General features: G+C 40.4%; 1 protein-coding gene across 2 annotated transcripts in view; it reads left to right on the forward strand.

Annotated features, from left to right (window-relative positions):
• The window catches only part of LOC127652683 (interleukin-2 receptor subunit beta-like), a 38,218-nt gene that overhangs the window by 2,517 nt on the left and 13,863 nt on the right, over window positions 1–21,838 (forward strand). Inside the window, exon 4 of one of the 2 annotated variants that reach the window (XM_052138980.1) lies at window positions 1,489–1,557. The gene's annotated coding sequence lies outside the window, so the exon portion shown is untranslated. Of the gene's footprint in view, window positions 1–1,488; window positions 1,558–10,666; window positions 10,756–21,838 lie in introns of those variants that run through there. The other variant, XM_052138981.1, reaches the window with a different exon arrangement.

The raw sequence follows: 21,838 nt of genomic DNA on the forward strand, positions 1-21,838 counted from the left end.
CTGAGATGTGGTTCGTGAGTTGTGCTCAAATATGGTGCACAGCGTGGTCTAAAAATAGCCGAGAGTGTGCGCTGGGGCTGTGCGTGCATTTTATATATTTACTTATTTAACACAGCCTTTTGTGATTCACCGAGCTCTCACACGTCTTCAAGTGGCTTTGAATAAAATGCACGAGTCATATGAACTACTTAAATTGTGTTTTTATGGTTCTTTTATGTAATTTTTTAAGCTTGACAATAACAAACATGACTAACACACAACATCGGATATAGATCAGCCTCGTCGGACTGATACCCGATCCGTCTAAATGATTCAGTATCGGAGCCAATACCGATCCAGGTATGGGAGGGGTGCATCCCTATAGAGGTGGATTTATGTAACAGTGCTCTTACTGTTGTCATTCACACGGAAAACAAAGTTGAAAAAATATAAACAGTGCTTGATACTAACAGATTACATGTAATATGGATTATGTAATCAGATTACAAAACTCAAGTGCTTGTAATTAGATTAAATTACATTTTTAAATACTTATAATCAGATTACAGTTACTTTTTGTCGATTACATGACTACATATTATTCTGTCAAAGGCAGTAAATTGTTCATAATTTATTGAGCCCTCTAATAATTCTTATTATTATATATTTTTCTTAAACATGTAAAACATCTACAATTGGGACAATCTTATCCTACTCAAATGCATGTGACATCAAATAAACAAGAATTATGTCAGGAGTAATCTAAAAGCAATCAGAATAGATCACTTTTAAATGTAATTCAAGAGATTAGTTACTGACTACAATTTTAGTTGTGTAATTTGTAATCAGTTTCAGATTACAGTGCAGAAGTAATCTACCCATCGCTGATTATAAATAATTCTTCTACTAACCTTTCATGTAACTATGGCATTGTAATTGTATTACATTAACAGTAATGACGGCTAATTGTAATTTTTATTATTATTTAATTACAGTAGGCTAATCATTAATATTATAATTATGTACATGCCAGGTTTTGTTGCTGGTCACTTTCCATGCTGGTGTAAAATGGCTAGTGCTGGTCTAGCTGGTGGACCAGCATAGCCATGTTTTTCACTGGCGAAACCTAAATGGTGAACTTGGTTGACCGGTGGTTAAGCTAGTTAAGAAGCCTCACACCAGCATGTGAACAGCCATACAAAAACATTATTTGAGCAGAAAATCAGATTTAAACCACATTAATCTGCATTGTGAACATAGCCATTGAGACTTGAGGGTGGGCTGTTTTGACTTGGGCCTGTAAGTAACAACTCAGAACACAGCAACCATAAAGCAACACTCTGGCAACCATTCCGACCACCCTAGCCTCACAGTGGTGTGTTTTGCATGGGCAAATGCCACTCACATTTTCAAAATCAGTTTTAAAAAGCAGACTTAAAATATTAGAATATAATTGTCTTTGCTTAATAAATCACTTAACCAAGCCATATCTCTTCTCTTCTCCTGCAGTGAAGTGGACAGAGCAGAACTTTATCGAGAAACGACTGCATAAGCTGCTGAATGAATTGGAGAGCAAGGGTGTGTCCAATTGAGCCTGACATTTGTCATTTTTGAAAACCGCAACAAATAAACACCTTTTAAAATTACAATTTCAGAAAAGCATTAAAACACCCAACCTATTACTATTGCTGCTCAGTCCAAAGGGACTTCAAGTACTGTGTGAGTTTACTAAATTAATGTATAAGTTTCTGTCACTTGTCACTTTAGATCAAAGCAAAAGTTACACAAAACAAATTTGTAAATGTGTGAATTTTTTAGTTGAATGCAAATCGATTTGCGATCCATAGGTTTTTGATTCAAAATTATTTTTGCAAATTCAGAACGATTTGATTAAATTACTGATTTAATTAACGATTTGATTTAAAAAAAATTATGCATTTATAGGATTCTTTAAAAACTTCCCCTAATGTGTCTTGGACAAGAAAAAGAAAGACAAACTAATTAAAGGAGCAATATGAAACATTGAATTAAAGCGTTTAAAATGGTAACTGCTGTACAAATTCAAAATATTGGAGAGAGTTTTCTCCCCCGCCCCCTCCTCCCCAGACTGAAGCTCACGCAGGTTGCCAGGTTGAGGACACGCAACAGGAACAAGCAAACTGACAATGGCAAGCGACGAGCCTTACACTGTAAGTTGATCAGCTAATATATACGTTTGTAATATTTGTATTGTTTGCTAATTATTAACCAGCTCATGTGGATTTTTTATAACTCTGTCAATATTAGCTAGATGTATTGCTGGCTTCCATTGCTGCAGAGCGCTGTGTTTGTCCGCTAACTTGTTTCCAATCTGGCAACCCGGGGTGTCGAACTACTATTGGGAAATGAGCAGTGGGCGGGATCACACAGGCCAAAACACTGGAATGGACATTTCAAAGTAGAATATACTGGCTGTAGCATTGTTTTCGGAGAAGCCAGTATTTCAACTTAGCATGTTTCCTAAATCTCTGATAACATATTATGATAATGTAATGCTTTAGTACAGTAAATATATGACATATTGCTCTTTTAAGATTGTTTATAACGGGGGGGATCACATGACACCATGCGAGGATCGGAAGTGTGAACGGCGAGCTCTGCGCACTTTGCTAGTTTTAACTAGCATCATTTAAAATCAATAGTTTTCAGTTTCAGATGCCATTGTAGAAATGTAGTATTCACCATCAGCCATGAGTTTAATTTAATCAATGAGTGAAAGTGTCAAATAACAGGATGGTTAGAGAAATTTAGCAAGTAGTATTTGGCTGGTCATGTGATTCTAATATGGCAGCCCCCATGTGTGGACCCTCTCCATGTAGAATAAAACTGCTTTTAGATTGTTATTGATATGATTGGAGTCTTCATTTTAATGTAAGTGGTCAAAATCACAATTCATGTCTTTTGGAGTTAAACTTCACTAATGAGGAAAAAATTACTGAGTGCACCTTTAACATGTTTGGCAGACTTGGGACAATCAGTACTTAGATTCAGCATGTATAATGTATAATTTCATTTTAACATGGTTGGCAGTGATTGGACGATGCTGACCATTAATTAATTATGCTAATTTCTGATGGGTAAAATGCTTCAGCATTGGCTATCACTTATTTTTTTGAGAGTGCAAAGAGAGAACATTGAGATTTTGTTGCCAAAGTAGAAAAAAAACATTGTAACATAAAAGTCAAATCATTCGTATTTATATAGTTTTTTATTTGTGCTGTTCCCAATACATATTGTTCCAAAGCAGCTTTACATAAAATCAGCTATAATGTCTCAAAAACATGAATAACCAACACTCCTGGAAACAAACAATTTGTTGGAAAAAAAATCTTGACTTTCAAAAGCTTGGTAATATTTAACATTTCAAAACTTAGTCCAACTGTCCACATGTGAGGACATACATTTTTAGGAAAACTGTTTGTGCTAGAAATTTCTTTTTTATTTTACTTTGTTTATTAGGTGCGACTAGTTACAAAGTCATGCTCGGGTCTCAGGATGATATCACTGGCAGTCAAAAGGCTTGAATCCACATTGACAATCGAATTTAAACCTGGACATAAACAAAGTTTTAGTGTTTTGAAACATTTAAACAAAGGAATGCAATGACATAAAGTGAATAAGATATATGTATGATTCTGCCCTATTTCTAGGTCACTAATCAAGTAAGCAAATTTGCGACTGACTAGACAAACTTCTTTGTACATATGGCATATAGGTCACATTTTCTTGCTCTCTCTGAAGCACACATGATGCTCTTTGGAGTATTTTCAAGTCATGCTGGAATTCCATTGATTGCCAGGTTTTGCACAGACTTGTGGAGTCCAGTGCATGCTGTCATTATTCAGTAAGATGCATGCTCCAATATACCAATTTTATGCTCATAATTTTTTTAATGGAGAAAAACTGCATTCAATTTGGAAAATGCAAGTTGTTATGGTTGATCACTGGGATGCTGATTGACAAACAAAAATTTAATTGAAAACACAATGACAAATGACCCTTAGGGTGTTGGTGCCCTATGCAGACTGCATAGTCTGCTTATAGGGAGTGGCGGTACTGCATGCAGAGATCAGTGAGGTGCATCACAGTTCAACCGGCAGGTCATTTCGGTGAGGTTCGGTGGGAACCATTCTAAATCCAAGGTTCAGGCAATGGCTTATGAAGTATGCAATATCTTATAGTTGGAGTTAGCATCAGTCCATCCTCTGAAGTCAAAAGACTGAGGTGATGTTTGGCTGGCACCGGCTGTAGTTTGTCGTCATCACTCAGAGACACGTAGAAGTGGAGTCCGACACCAAACAGGACTGGAGCTGGATCTGGCCAATTCTGGTAACCTCGGGATATGAATCCCGAGGTTGAGACATGTAAACAAATAGAATAATATTAGCGTGGATGTCATTCAATTTTATGCAGAGTTATAGATCATGATCAATGTTTCTGGTTCCAGCAGACCTAACTAAAGCAGCCTAATTGTGAGTTGAAGGATAAATTAGGTGTATGCCTGGCTAAATAGTTGAGTCTTAAGTCTAGACTTCAACTGAATTAGTGAGTGTGTCTGCATCCCGAACAATGTTAGGGAGACTATTCCATAGTTTAGGAGCCAAATATGAAAAGGATCTACCTACTTTTTTGTTTTGATATTCTTTGAATTATTACCAAGCCAGAACTTTGTCATCGTAATGAACGTGATGGAATATAGTGTGTCAGAAGGTCACTTAATTACTGTGGTGCTAGACCATTCAAAGCTTTGTATGTCAGATACAGGCAACTCTACAGACATTTTGGCAAGTGTTGTGGGGAAATTTGCTGTGACTGATGACGTTTTGCCATAAGATGTGGTATCAATGTAACGTAAAACTGACAGCCTCATGTACGTGGTTTGGTCTTAAAAACCACTGAAACTTGTTTTTTTCCCCCTCTCCGGTTGTGATGGCTTATTCTTTTCATCTTGAGTTTCCTGAAAATTCGGTGTCAAATCAGAGGCAATAAAAAAAATGTTAAACACCAGCTCCACACAAAAACACAATAGTAGAGTTCACAGGACGAAACAGTTTGTACTGTACTATAAGAAAATAAACCGGTATGATATATGGAGAATTGTATTTAGGAAATCTATACACACCGATTATTTTGTTTATCTATTTGTGTTTTTCTTTAGTTTAGCTCTTTTCGTAAACACCACAACTCATATTGGGTTCGATTTTAGCAAATAAAATGCTCTGCCACCACAGACGGTGCTTTTTCTTTCATGATAGTTTTTGAACCACAGGTTGTTTGCTCTCCTGTGGCTTTGTATTTAGAATCCAGGGCTGATTCACGTGTTTGTCCACACAACAAGTGCACAAATTGTCAGGTGAAATTTCGGATTGTTTGCAAGATCAGCCATAGCTGAAATGTTTCACAATGCAAATGTTTTACATCTTATATTCGTGTAGTTTGCACTGATTTCGCAAAGACTGTCAAGACTGTATTTTAGTAAATTGTGGTGGTTTTGTAGGTACGTAAGAACAGTGCTCCATTGCATCATATTTTCTTGTATTTATTGTTTTCCTGCAAACAGAGACACCTGCTTAAGTGACTCTTCCAGATCAACCTTTGATTCTTTAGGTTGTGAAGTTTTGTAAATACAAGTATAATTAAATGTATTATTTTTAATGAATCTCTCTTGTTATTCAAGTCTGTTTTTTATTTTCAACACAGCTTAGAGACTTCAAAAGATAATCAATTAAAAGGTTATGAAAAGGGTTTAAGGAATCTTACGTTTATGTTTCTTTTTTTTAACCCTGTTAACCCTGAAAAGTATCAATTATTATCATGTTATGCATGAACTGATCACTTGCCAGAGTTTATGGTGTAAGATACTTTTTATTTTGAAAATATCTCATCAGATTAATATGAAATATATTACATATGCCACTAAATAGTGCAATGAATCTGTTTTATTCTATTTTACATATATATATATTTTCCAGGTGGTACAAGTTATACTGTTGCACAAAAAAAGCTTTGACAGTTTTACATTGTAAATCGATGTTCGTTTGCCCCATAAAAGGGCGTTTTTTTTTTGTTCACTGTGGTTTGACTCAAAACATTTTGTGGCGACAGCATGCCTTGAATACTGTTAATAGAGATTAACTTGTATTTAATATAATATATATTAAAATTTTCTCCAAAATTCATGTTTGCCCAAAACCGCGTTTGCAGAGCAGCATCAGCATCCTTTAAAGTTTCAGAAGACAGAAAGTCATACAGATTTGGAACAACATCAGGATGAGTAAATGACAACAGAATTAAAATTATTGATTGAACTGTCCCTTTAACATTATTCTAGACTATAAAGAGTTCATAAAGTGATGCATAAGCATTGATTCAAATGGTAGTATTATTTAAAAAATTTGACACTTGCAGTTAATGTAATATTTAAGCCATTACAGAGTTTTATTTTAAGCATTGCTGGTCAAGGTAAAAAAAAAAAAAAAAGGTTTTGTTTGTTTGATTTTTCAAATGCGGTCATATATTCCACCCCCACAAACACACGTAGTCCTAACACCTATCTAAGACCCTCACACACCCTCTCCTTGTGGTTTTGAGATCCGAGGCTGTTTTCTTGTTTGCATGAGTGTAAATCCCTCCCCCTTCCCTTACCGAGACAACTGACCTTTACCAGAGAACTGTGTTGCACGTCTCGTGAACCTACCTCACACTCCTGTTCCTGTCCAAATGCAACATCAAAATGTCGCTTGTTTCCAGTAAGTTTTTAGTACACTTTGAATTGCATTTGCACTGAAACAACCTCACTTTCTCCATTCTGTCACGATTGACATTTTAATATTAAACCATAGTCCACCAGCTAAACCAGCAGCCAATCCAGCATAAACCTGCATGGAAATTTGTGCCGGTCTGAGTAGAAGATTACTACCAAACTGTTAACAAAAACAAACCTGTGAGATTATGCATGTAGCTGTGGTCTTGTATGTGTGTGTGTGAAATGTTGGAAAATCAATGTTTCATTTCTGCTTTTTTCTGCATGATGTATAAATATATCAATGATATTAATGTTTGCTGCTTCAGTATTTGTAGATTATTTTTTCACATGTTTCTATGGTGTACTGGAAAACAATGATAAGCATTTCATGAGTTTTAAAGGCTTTTATTGACAAAAACATTCAATACAGTGTTGACCCTTGTTCTTCATAACCTCTGCTATTCGCTCTGGCATGCTGGATATCAGCTTCTGGGCCAAATCCTGACTGATGGCGATCCATTCTTGCCTTATTAGTGCTCGGAGTTGATCACAATTTATGGACTTCTGCTTGTCCACTCACCTTTTGAGGATTGACCACTGGTTCTCTATGGGATTAAGATCCGGGGATTTGTCTGGCCATGGATCCAAAATTTCAATGTAATGATCTTCGAGCCACTTCATTATCACACTTGCCTTGTGACATGGTGCTCCATCATGCTGGAAAATGCACAGATCATCACCACATTGCTCCTGGATCGTTGGGAGAAGTTGCTCTTACAGGACGTTTTGATACCATTCTTTATTCATGGCAGTGTTTTTGGGCAGAATTGTGAGCGAGCCCACTCCCTTGGATGAAAAGCAACCCCACACATGGATGGGCGCAGGATGCTTCACTGTTGGAATGACACAGGACTCATGGTAGCGTTCACCTTTTCTTCTCAGGACTATCGATTTTCCAGATGTCCCAAACAGTCAAAAGGGGGCATCATCAGAGCAAATAACTTTGCACCAGTCTTCTGCTGTCAATCCTTGTACTTCCTGCAGAATTTCAGACTGTCCTTTATGTTTTTCTTGGAGAGAAGTGGCTTCTTTGCTGCCCTTCTTGACACCAGGCCATTGTCCAAAAGTCTTTGCCTCACTGTGCATGCAGGTGCACTCACACCAACCTGCTGCCAATATTGAGCAAGCTCTGCACTGGTGGTGACACGATTCCATAGCTGACTCCTCAGGAGGAGATGGTCCTGGCGCTTGCTGGACACTCTGGGACGTCCTGAAGCCTTCTTCACTGCAGTTGATCCTCTCTCCTTGAAGTTCTTGATCATCCGGTAAAGGGTTCTTTCAGGTGCAATATTCTTTGCAGCAATTTCCTTGCATGTGAGGCCATTTTGATGCAAAGCGATGATGGCTGCGCGTCTTTCTTTAGAGGTAACCATTGCTAACAAGAACACAATGATTGGAAGCACTTCTTCCCTCCTTTTATAGCAATCAGTCTGCTCTTATAATCCAATCAGGATGATAGAGTGATTTCACCTGACTAGTACTCGTTCACACTTTCCCAGGTGCTGCTGATATGATTAGTGAAATGATGTTAGCATTTTGTGCCAGGGCCAAAAAACTAATCTAGAAACAATGTGAATCAACATCACAACAACTTCATATTAGATGTCTTTAACTAATATGTATGATCACATGTTGCCACATCCAAGCAGAGATGCTTTCAGCTTTCTGAAGGTCAGCTTTCTCAGTGAAAAAATAGCATTCAAGTTCGTGGTAGCCGGTGGACAAGAGTCTATTACTATAGAAACTGCAATGTCCTCCACCATTTTAAACAGCACCCATTGTGTAATTAATCAATCTGTTGTGTATAACAGCTGTGATGAGCCGTAATGCTGAAGTTGTTCATTTAAATCTGTTTAAAGCTATGTCCTAGCTTTAGTAGTGTATTGTAGTAAGTGTAGTAAGCAATCACGAAAAGCTGTTGTATGTAAAAGGCTGACACGGATTCACTTCACGTCACCTAACAGGCTCATATTACACACAAAAATTATCTTTTGCCACCACCTGCTGGCTAACATATGCAATGTAAAAAAAAAAAAGACAAACCGTAGCTCTTAACAGATCTGCACTGCTCTTACACTTTAGTTTAGAACGGCACGACACACAGTGAAGCGTCGGAGTGCTGATGGTGTCAGACCATAGTTGCTCATGGTACTTCTCTCGTTGAACTGTCTCGGAACGAACTGTTATTTATATATATATATATATATATATATATATATATATAGCAATATATAAGTGAGTGGTGTTATAGTGGGCTAAAGCACATAACTGTTAATCAGAAGGTCGCTGGTCGCTGATTCGATCCCCACAGTCACTACCATTGTGTCCTTGAGCAAGGCACTTTACTCCAGGTTGCTCTGGGGGATTTTCCCTGTAATAAGTGCACTGTAAGTCACTTTGGATAAAAGCGTCTGCCAAATGCATAAATGTAAATATATATATATATATATATATATATATATATATATATATATATATATATATATATATATATACACTCAATGTGCACTTTATTAGGACTATGGCCCTAATAAAGTGCCCAAAGTAGTCTTTGCTGTTGTAGCCCATCCGCCTCAAGGTTTGATGTGTTGAGCATTCTGAGATGCTATACTGCTCACTTCAAAATTACAAAGTGGTTATCTGTATGTGAAAATCCCAGGAGATAAGCAGATACAGAAAAACTCAAACCAGCCCGTCTGACACCAACAATCATGAATATGTAACAATATGTGTGTATATGCAGCATATAATATGCTTGTTACCCTATGCAGAAATCACTAACTTGCAGATCATTCATGTTGAACGAATTGTGGAACATCTGCCAGCCAAGTTATAGATACACTGAGAATATGTTGCAAGATTTATAAAGTGTATTTTGAATCAGATCATATTTCTCAATGATGTTAAAAGGCCAAAGATGCTCTTCCTTTATATGTACTTTTCTTAAAATCTTGGTTCTCTTTTGGATTCATTAGTGTATATCTGTAAGTGGATATGCCTGTATGCATGCGTTTGTTTGTATGCGTGCGCGCGTGTGTTGGGTGGGTGGGGGGGTGTAGTCTGTGGGTATCAAATGTTTGTATGAAACAGGATGTGGTCCTCATCACACTTTTGTGCTCTGAATAAAGTTAATGCGGCGTGACGAGCAGTGTGCGGCCCACAAGTCTAACATTACTCTCCATGGACCCAGGGGTGGCTGGGAAGACAAATCGGCCCATCGCTGTCCTTTTCTGCATATCGCTGGCCCCTTCGGCATATGGCAGCGCCATTTTGTGGCCCGTTCTGCATAATGCGGTGGCTCATTTCATCTTATCACAGACCATTTGGCCCATTTTGTGGCCGGCCTGGTTCTCCTGATAGCCAGTCCACCCCTGAACGGCCCAAAAGTATGTCAGCCCACTGGGAAAATGCCCGGTATGCCAGATTACCAATCCAGCCCTGCATGTACCTGAGCAATTAAAAATTGTACTTGTTTTTTGACAGTCTCAGCTTCCTGTAAACCATACTTTAAATTTACCAAAATGCTTTCTAGACAGAGTATACTCTCAGATAGACTATAAAAGTAAAACTCTGCTTCAAACTTTAGAAAATCATTGCATTTTCTTTTCTGGTCCTCTCATTCAGCATCAAAAGCTGCTGACCTTTGATTTAGCTTTTCACACTATTTGAACGCAACCTCTTAACATGCCAGCAAACACTGTGGTTACACAGTCAGGTGCACAAACACGTACGCACACAGCAGAGGTGCACTTGTCTCACAAAGAGAGTAAGAGGTCGGGTAGGTAACTAGAAGGGAGGAGCAGACCGAGTGAAAGGCGTAAAGAGAAGGGGATGAAGAGTAGGGGGGAGTTTTGTAAGGGTCAAGTTGAGAGACAGACCTCAGCATCCATGGTGCCTGCGCAGACAGCTGTTTGATAGACAGCTCTTCAGGGGTGAGTCTACACTTCAGTCTTACATTTGCACATTCAATTTCATGTATCATCTCAGCAGTACAGTTATTGTAATGTAGACCTTTCCAGAGTAGGATAGGCTTCCCCAGATTGGCCTAGGTTTTTCATCGCTTGTTCACTGTGTGTATAAAGGTATGGTTTTCTATAAAGCTGCTTTAAAACAATGTGTATTGTGAGAAGCGCTATATAAATTACTTTGACTTTGACCTGACTTGTGAGAAGAAACTATATGGGTAGATTTTTAGCCGGCTGTGAATTATGAAGAATAATAAAACTAATTTGAAGGAAATTATGCAGTAACTTTTTGCACTCCTAGGATTAAGAATAGGAGATACTGAAGCATTTTGTGGAACTGAAGAGAGAATGTGAGATGTTTGCAACAATCACTCAGATAAGAAGTTGAGGTTTGAATCGGTGTGTTATCCAAACACACTATAAATTGCTACCCAATTTACCCAACAATCACTTCTTAAAGACTTTCAGTGAAACAGCAAGGTCAGTGTTTGCTGTATATGCCCTGTCACTGGTCACTATTTATCACACTGACAGATGGGGCATCATCGCTGTTAGTATGTTTGTGTGGGATATTTTACAAGAAGTTACCTTATTGGTACAGCTGAGTTTTTTTTGTCGATGTTGTCTGTGGGTGGCTTTTGAACTCATGGTGTAAATTGCCTGTATACAATTGACCACCCACTCACTAAGAGAGGCGTATGCTGGTGAAAATGGCAAACTCAGCAAATGAATCAAAGGTAGCTTGCGTCATATACACATCAAAAGCACATAAGTTGTGTAAAGTATTTTGCAATGGAATTCAATGTGTGTGTTTTGCAGTTTACAGTTGCCTTTGGGCAACATCCTGTCAGGTTAACAGCCACATTGAAAACATTTAATGTGAATATATATATACCGGGGCTATTTGTCATACTTTTTTTTACATCAGTGAATATCAGGGTAGGTTTATTTTTTATTTTTTAAATAAATTTCTGCAAAGGAACATCTTGTCCAAGTCTTGGCCACAAAAAAAAAAAAAATCTATTGAACATTTTCACAAATTTTGCTCAGGAAAAAAGGGTTAGGGTCATGACAGCGTTTTGTGGCAAAATGTCCCAATAGTGGGAAATGTTGTCATACTTGTAAGATAATATATGTAGTGGAACTACATAATAATGGGTTACATGGTTTAGGCCCAGAGTACTGTGGTCTGCCCAGGAGTGGGCGCTGGAGGTGTTCAATAAAAGTGAGGCTTGCGGAAGAGACGCACGAATGTGTGTGTGTGTTTTACTCACGCAATAAACAAGAGAATACGACATGGTGTCAGAGTAGGATACTCTAATAAGCTTGCGGAAGACGTTTTGTTTCGGGAGGCAAGTAAAGTTTTATTAGTTTGGAGTCGCAAAGTCATGGAACAAGCGGCAGGAGAACAACGCGCTCTAGGTGATGCAGCAGCCCGGGGGAGAGAGCCGCCCGCGGCGAGCCCGTGTGCTACGTTCAGCATCCAGCCACCTGAGCCATTTAACTTCTCCAAACCTACCGAATGGGAAAGATGGATCCGACGGTTCGAACGTTTCCGTCAGGCCAGTAATCTCCATACTTCCACGCAAGCCAATCAAATAAATACACTCATGTACTGCATGGGCGATGAAGCGGACGATATTTTAAAGGGGCTGAATCTGACGAACGAAAACAGTGAGCGATACGACGCAGTGAAGGAGGGTTTTCACGCATTCTTTGTTGTGAAGAAAAACGTAATATATGAAAGAGCACGTTTCAACATGAGAAAACAAGGAGAAAACGAACCAATCGACTGCTTTGTGACTGCACTGTACTCCTTGGCCAAGCACTGCAAATATGGGCCACTACACGACGAATTAATCAGAGACAGGTTAGTCGTTGGTTTAAATGATTTACGTCTGTCAGAGCGAATGCAGTTAGATAAAGATTTAACGCTGGAAAAGGCCATTGACATGGCGAGACAGACTGAGGCAGTGAAGCAGCAGCAGAGTAACTAGCGTGGTGAATGCATTAATGCCAAAACGTCTGACTCTGTAGATAGAGTCATAAGTAAAAGCAAGTCATTTCAAAGCAGGCAGAGAGTCAAAAGTGCTCATGGAGCAAAAGACAAATTTAAACAGTCACAATCAAGATGCCACAAGTGTGGAAAAAGCCCATCTCATCCAAAAGCACAATGCCCTGCAAATACTGTACTCTGTCATGCCTGTGGGAAGAGGGACATTACCAAAAGGTGTGTGCTTCATCCAGAAAGGTGAATGAGATTCAAGAACAGGACCATGGCATATTTTTAGGCACTGTGGTTGCCGGGGTGACCCCTGGCTGATAGATATTAAAATAAAGGACTGTGAAGTACAGTTCAAAATCGACACAGGCGCTGATGTCACTGTTATGCCAGACCATGTCTTCCATAAGATATTTAAAGAGGGCAACAAACCAGCACTCCAGAGAGTGACCAAGCCTTTACTTGGACCTGGATGCTCACCACTTAGCGTGATTGGAGTTTCAAACATGTTGCTTCTGAAAGGAGACAAGCACATATTGGAGGACGTGTATGTTGTCAAGAGTCTTCATTCGCCACTGCTAGGTAGACCCGCCATCACCAAATTGGGTCTTGTCACACGTGTTGATGGTGTAAGCATTAACACATTACAGGAACGCTATCCAAAGCTGTGCAGTGGGCTAGGACTGTTACAGAGGCCTTACACCATTGAACTGAGCCCAGGAGCGGTTCCATTTTCCCTCAAAACTCCACGACGCATCGCTCTTCCACTCATGCCAAAAGTAAAAAATGAACTACAATGCATGGAGCGGATGGGGGTCATAAGCAGGGTGGAAGAACCCACAGAGTGGTGTGCAGGCATTGTCGTGGTGCCCAAAAAGTCGGGTGATCCACGCATTTGTGTTGACTTAACAAAGCTCAACGAATCAGTGCGAAGGGAGAAATTTATACTTCCTTCAGTAGATCAGACTCTTGGGTTGTTAGCGGGAGCTTGTGTTTTTAGCAAGCTAGATGCAAACATGGGATTTTGGCAAATACCTCTAGCTGAACAGTCCGCCAAGCTGATGACTTTTATCACACCATTTGGGCGATATTTCTTCAATCGTTTGCCCTTCGGTATCGCATCGGCACCTGAGCACTTCCAAAATCGTATGGTAACTGAAGTCACGGAGGGCCTGGACGGTGTGGTCTGTCACATGGACGACGTGCTGGTGTGGGGGCGTTCTCAAGAGGAGCATGATGTACGCCTTCACGCAGTGCTCCAAAAGATGGAAAATGCTGGCGTTACCCTTAACTTAGACAAATGTGCCTTGTCGCAGCATGTAGTCAAGTTTCTCGGGCACATTATCTCAGACAAAGGAGTGCAACCAGACCCAGCCAAGACCGCAGCAGTCCAGGAGATGCCAGAGCCAACAAATGTCAGTGAGCTAAGGAGTTTTCTTGGTATGGTCAACCAGCTGGGGAAATTCATTCCTCATCTGGCGGAAAAAGATAAACCCCTCAGAGATCTCCTGTCCAAGAGAAATTGTTGGTTCTGGGGGAAGAGCAAGTCAAAGCTTTTAAGAACTTGAAAGGAGACTTGTCTTCTGCTCCAGTGCTGGCCCTGTACGATGCAAACAAACAACTCAAAGTATCTGCAGACGCATCATCGTATGGCTTGGGAGCAGTCCTGCTGCAAAAAGAGGGTGTTGATTGGAGACCTGTGGCCTACGCATCACGGTCTCTTACTCCTATTGAGCAAAGATATGCACAAGTTGAAAAGGAGGCCCTTGGGCTGACCTGGGCATGTGAGAGATTTCGTGACTTTTGATCGGACAACAATTTGAGATGGAAACCGATCACAAACCACTGTTGAGTCTCCTTGGTGGCCAGGATTTGGATGCCCTACCTCCCCGCATCCAGCGGTTCCGTATGCGACTGATGCGCTATTCGTACAAGATTTCTCATGTTCCTGGAAAGAGCTTATGGACAGCTGACACTCTGTCACGTGCTCCGCTACCTGCTCATAGAGAAAACATGGATGTGGAGTTCATGGAAAGCACTAACATTTACGTCGACAGCATTGTGGAGCATCTCCCAGCAAGTCAATCTTACCTGGACAACCTGAGAGAGCACCTCAAGTCGGATAGTGTTTGCTCAAATGTCATGAAAATGTGCAAGGACGGATGGCCTGAGTCAGGTTGTTGTACAGGGGCCAGAAGCTCTACTGGTCTGAGCGAGCTTACCTATCTGTCCACAATGGCCTCCTTCTGAAAGGTACAAGACTCGTCATTCCCTCGGCTTTGCTGAAATGATGTCCTTGACAGGCTGCACGAAGGGCATCAAGGGGTAGTTAAATGCAGAGCACGTGCACGGCAAAGTGTGTGGTGGCCGGGACTTAGCCAGCAGTTGAACGAGCTGGTTCTGAAATGCCATACTTGCATTAAAGAGCGCACTAATCACACTGAACCGTTGATCCCATCGGATCTTCCTGAGAGGCCCTGGCAAAAGCTAGGAACAGATCTGTTTGTCCTGAAAGGGAAAACCTATCTTTTAGTTGTGGATTATTATTCACGGTATGTTGAGGTGGCAAATCTTTCACTCACCAGCTCTCGAGATATTACTACACACCTAAAGTCTATCTTTGCACGCCACGGCATCCCAGAGACATTAGTGAGTGATAATGGGCCACAGTTCTCATCCAGCACTTTCTCAAATTTCGCAGGTGCTTATGGATTCAGACATGTCACCAGTAGCCCAAAGCATCCACGCAGCAACGGAGAAAGCTGAGCGGGCTGTACAGACAGTAAAAACCTTCTCAAAAAAGAGCAAGATCCTTATCTTGCCTTACTGTCATATAGGTCGACTCCACTTCAAAACGGGTACAGCCCAGCCCAGTTGCTCATGGGACGCCGCCTTCGTACTACGGTGCCAACCCTTCCAAGACTATTGGACCCCTTGTTACCTGATGGCACCGCCATAAGTGTTCGAGAGAGAGAGAAAAGAAGTGCAGATATGAGATATTTCAACAAACGGCATAGGGTGCATGACCTGAACAAGCTCTCACCTGGCGATCAGGTGTGGGTCACAGATCAAAAGGTGACTGGGACTGTGGTAAAGAAACATCCAACACCCCGTTCTTACCAGGTGGATGTGCCTCATGGAACTGTTCGTAGGAACCGGCATTTCCTCTTTCCTATGGATGTACACGATGGTGATTGTGACACCCATGCTGGTTCCCAGTGTTCTGAGAACAGTACAGAGACACAAAATGCACTGACACCCCAAACATATTCTGTCAGTCCAACGGGAGCAGTAACCAGAACCAGATCTGGGAGACCAGTCGTAAAACCTAAAAGACTGGATTTATAGTCACTTTGCTGTAGTTTTAGGGGACCGTTTCACAGTAGTCAAGCAGTTACACCCCCCAGCCTCCCTGGTGGTGGGTAGAAAAGAAAAAAAGAGCAGAAAGGGGGAAGAGGGGAAATGTTGCTAATAATGTTGAAAATATATATATATATACATGTGTATCTGTTGATAATGTGTTTTTCATAACAACAATAACAGATATTGGTTTTTGCTCAGTGTTGAGTTGTTCTTTAAGAAATGTCTAGTAAAAAAATATGTTATTGTTTTTGTTGTTGCTTCTGTTAAAAGGGGAGATGTAAGATAATATATGTAGTGGAACTACATAATAATGGGTTACATGGTTTAGGCCCAGAGTACTGTGGTCTGCCCAGGAGTGGGCGCTGGAGGTGTTCAATAAAAGTGAGGCTTGCAGAAGAGACGCACGAATGTGTGTGTGTGTTTTACTCACGCAATAAACAAGAGAATACGACAATACTATATAGCAGAGGTGCCCAATTTAGGGCCTGCGGGCGAACGTTGGCACATGATGACCTTTGATTTGGCATATGCCATTAATGCAGCTCTTCGTTTTTAATTACACGGCATGCCCAATTATTAGGCAAGTGTGTATTCTGATCTGCACATTTTCCAACTCCATACCATATAAACTTGAATGCTTATTGGATTCAATCATTTTTAGGTGGTATGTATTTGTGTAATGAGGGAGGGTGTGACGAAAGTTACTAACACATATCAAGGTGTGCATCATTTTTAGGCAGCTTCATTACCTCTGGGCCACATTAAAATGGGCCAAAAAAGAGATTTAACTGACACTGAAAAGTAAAATATTGTAAAATGCCTTTCAGATGGATGCAACAGTCTTGAAATAGCTAAATTATTGAGGCGTGACCATCGGACAATCAAACGTTTTGTTTCAGTAAAAACCCATGGAGAAGAAAAGGTGCAAATTAACTGTAAAATACTTGAGAAGAATTAAACGTGAAGCTACCAGGAACCCATTATCCTCCAATGATACCATATTCCAGAACTGCAATCTACCTGGAGTGTCCAGAAGTATAAGGTGTCAAGTGCTCAGAGACATGGCCAAGGTCAAGAAGGCTGATACATGACCATCACTGAATAAGATTCACAAGTTGAAGCATCAAGATTGGGCAAAGAATTACATGAAGACAGATTTGTCAAAGGTTTTATGGACAGATGAAATGAGAGTGACTCTTGATGGACCAGATGGATGGGCCCGTGGCTGGATCACTAATGGACACAGGGCACCACTTCGAGTCAGGTGCCAGCAAGGTGGAGGAGGGGTACTGGTATGTGCTGCTATCATTAAGGATGAGGTAGCTGGACCTTTTCGAGTTGAAGATGGACTGAAACTCAACTCTCAAACCTACTACCAGTCTCTGGAAAGTACTTTCTTCAAGCAGTGGTACAGGAAGAAGTCCTTCGCATTCAAGAAGGCCATTATCTTTATGCAGGACAATGCTCCATCACATGCATCCAAGTACTCCACTGCTTGGCTAGCCAGTAAGGGCCTCAGAGATGCCAAAATAATGACTTGTCCCCTTCCTTACCTGAAGGAAATGCTACTGAGAACTTGTGGGCCCTTCTCAAACGTGAGATTTACAGTGAGGGAAGGAGGTATTGCCCCAAGTGAAGGAGTTCAAGTACCTCGGAGTCTTGTTCACAAGTGAGGGGACAATGGAGCGGGAGGTTGGCCGGAGAATCGGGGCAGCGGGGGCGGTATTGCACTCGCTCTATCGCACCGTTGTCACGAAAAGAGAGGAGTCAGTTGAGGTGGTTTGGGCATCTGGTAAGGATGCCCCCTGGCCGCCTCCCTAGGGAGGTGTTTCAGGCACGTCCCGCTGGGAGGAGGCCTCGGGGAAGACCCAGGATTAGGTGGAGAGATTACATCTCCACACTGGCCTGGGAACGCCTCGGGGTCCCCCAGTCAGAGCTGGTTAATGTGGCTCAGGATAGGGAAGTTTGGGGCCCCCTGCTGGAGCAGCTGCCCCCGCGACCCGACTTCGGATAAGCGGTTGAAGATGGATGGATGGATGGAAGACAATACACCTCTTTGAACAGCATTTGGGAGGCTGTGGTTGCTGCTACGGTTAAAGTTGATCGTGAACAGATCAAGAAACTGACAGACTCCATGGATGGAAGGCTCATGGCAGTTATTGAAAAGAAGGGTGGCTATATTGGTCACTGAATATTTTTGAAAGGCCCAAAATGTTATTTAATTGTCATTTTGTGTTACTAATTGTTGCACTTACTCTAAAAAATTAGAATAAACAATTGAGTTGGGAGAAATTCTTTTTGGAATTTAGTTGCTGATAATTGTGCGCACATAAATCCCCTGAGAAGGATACAAATATTTGTTAAACATTCAGGTATGAGGTTCAATAACATTTTGGATTGACTGAGAGCATTGTGTTTGTTCAACAATAAAAATGAATCCCACATGCAATTTGACTAATAATTGGGCATGCAGTGTAATTTTTTGTTTTCAATTTTTTTGTTTTATGTTTGCATTACAAAAACTATAGCTTATTTGAAAAGTATAGAGTAAAAGTGATACAAATATTGTTAAATGTATATGTGTACTTCAATGACCTATAAATACGTGCTGTCTGAAAGTTCGCTCCATTGGCCATGCCAAAAAGCCAAAGTCTTCACTATGATTGGCCAGCTCCGAAGTCGGAGGTCCTAGACGGTTTAAAACGGAGCGGGAACTGAAGCAGTGTCAAATTACAGGTAATTAGGTGGACTAGCGGAACAGTGAAAAACAGTCAAAAAATATGGCTTGAACGGCGCACTATACATTGTGCAACATTTCATATCCGCGTGAACGCGACCACTGACGCGCCCCCGTGAAGCGGGCTTGATTTAGTCACGTGAGGGCGCATTTCAATATAAACAACAGTTCCATTCACTCCAAACACCGCACAACATTACAACAAGCACTCCCAAAAATCCCTTTTCTGCCCTGCCAGCTAGACAAAAAGTAATTCTTCATATTTCATCTTCTTATTCTGACTAAACCTCGTTTTGGGGTGTGTTTAACATCTGTGTGCATCATACTGTAATTCGTTTGTCAAACGTGAGGATATCTCGTTTACTTGCATTGCACCTATAGGCCTAAAAACAGATGGCTGCAAGTTGTATTATAACCATAAGATACAATGCCATATTTCGACAGGTTCTTAGTCATAATCATATTTTGGAGGCACCGAAATTATTAGGCCTCTCAATTTTTTAATTAGCTGAAATGTGCTTCATAGCTTTTATTTACTTTGATAAGTAATGCATTCAGCATAATCAACTCTTAAGAAAAGAAGCAAAAGTACAATTACATTTTTGATATCACAACAGGAAAACAGTTTTAATGTCAAATAAAAGTAAGTAGGCTTAATGCATTAACTATGTTTATATAATTTTTTTTTTACAGCTTTGTTTAATTATATACTCCTTTTGCATTGAGCAGTTCCAATAAATGGTAAGACTGAGCGAAATCTAGGACAATGTGTAACCTATATCTATGATAAGAAATATCTTTAATATCTTCTTTGCCACAAAACAGTATCCTACTTGATATTATTAGGTCATGCCATTGTATCTTCATCTCTCCAAAACGGCACAGTGTGTTCAATGTTCAGCAGAATTTTAAAAAGTTTACCTCTTAAACATTGAGGCATTTTTGCGCTACCGCTTGCAATTTCTCATTATCAAATTTAAAAGTTCTCAGCATGTCTGTGAGAAAGAATGTGAATCTTGCAGGGATCCGTTTGTCTCTTTCGTGCTTCATAGAAGTGTCTCTGACTGCACTGATAATATCATGATACACGGATCGACGATTCAATACAATATTGTGAGAAAATGTATCGGAATATATCAATATTTGATTGTATCGGCACATCCCTTTATACAGTACTGTGCAAAAGTGTTAGGCACTTGTGAAAAATGTTGAATAGTGTGGATGTCTTCAAAAATAATGCCATAAGTAGTTTTCATTTATCACTTAATGTCATACAAAGTCCAGTATATATAAAAAGCTAAATCAATATTCGGTGTGACCACCTTTGTAATATCACCAATTCACCTAGTACACCTGGACACAGTATTTCTTGGTTGTTGGCAGATAGGATGTTCCAAGCTTCTTGGTGAATTCACCACAGTTCTTCTATCTATTTCGGCTGTCTCAATTGCTGACATGATGTTCAGTGGGGGGCTTTGGGGGGACCATGCCATCTGTTGCAGGTCTCCCTGTTCTTCTACTCTAATCTTTTCTATTTGCAAAAGTAATGTTTGGAAGTTTTAAATGTATTTTTCCTATTGACACACTAAAGCTGAAGATATAAACAACCATCTTCAGAGAAATGCTTTTGTGAAACATCTTACGTGCCTAACACTTTAGCACAGTTCTTTGTATATAAATATATATATGGTTAGCAGGGCGGTGTCAAGCCACGTCTGGGCAGAGCGAGGCCGGGAAGGTGAGTGATGACCGGTCTCGCATTCCAGTAAGGGTCAGTGTGAGTATTTAAGGGGAGGAGATGCACAAAGCTGTCTGTTTGTTCATTTGTTTGATGTAGTTGGCTGAAAAGCGGAGCGTGTGTTTTATGTGGGGCTAGAAAGCACCCTGTTACTTTGTACACTGAAAAGTATGATTAAAGTGTCTTGGGTGTTTGTTAAGCCAGTCCCAGCTTCCTTTTCCATGAAATGTAACAATATTTATATATATTGTTATTGTTACATATATAATATATATATTATATATATTGTAACGCGTTAAAAAAAATAACGCGTTAAAAAAATGTACGCAATTGAAGTAGCGGTTAGCGCTACAAACCTGGCGACCCGAGTTCGATTCCCGCTCATGGCCAACACCAGTGACGATTATCTGAACCGGTCCAGGGCCTCCCCTAGGTTGACTCCTAAAATGAGTAGCTGGTGCGGTGTGTAAAACATTGCCACTGGGGAGACAAAGGCGGTCGGGCTTGGTGCTGGCCACCCACCCCCTCGTGTACCGTTCTGGCCTTCATAGGTGCTTGCTAACAGCACTTGCCCCTACAGTCTGTTAAGGCTAAATGGGGTATCTTTGTCTTTGTCGTGTGTGTGTGTGTGTGTGTGTGTGTGTGTGTGTGTGTGTGTGTGTGTGTAATAAGACTATTTGTTGGGAGATTGAGTGAACAGAACCAAATTTACATGCTTACAAATGTCATTTTGTTCCTGTTTCTGTGAAAATGCCGATTTGAAATGTAGGTGGCACATTTTAGCCCTTACAGATGTGCTCATCCTTAGATATTCAGTCTAATTTTCAGTTCATGCACACCACCTCACAAACCTCAAGCTCAATCTTGGCGTCATTAGAAAGCTGAGATCATCCCCTTTGCACCACTTTATCATCTGTAGTCAGTAACATATATTTACGATGATTTCTTTAGCATGCTTTTCCTGTTGGACTGCATATTTTGTTTTGGACGTCTAAGATATAACATTGGATTATTCACACAAGCATTTTTTTTTTAAGAAATCTGATTTTGGGCTTATAGCAGCAGTGATCGGAGCTTAATAGAGACGTTTTTTCACTTTGTGATTCTTTTGAAAATCTTTCGAACTGTGGTAAGTGCATTAAAAAATGAGCCTTATTTTTACCATATGAACTCTAAGTGGTGCTGATTTGCGACGCAAATGTTTTCAGGC

The sequence above is a fragment of the Xyrauchen texanus genome, chromosome 12, assembly GCF_025860055.1.
Source record: "Xyrauchen texanus isolate HMW12.3.18 chromosome 12, RBS_HiC_50CHRs, whole genome shotgun sequence".
Lineage (NCBI taxonomy): Eukaryota > Metazoa > Chordata > Actinopteri > Cypriniformes > Catostomidae > Xyrauchen > Xyrauchen texanus.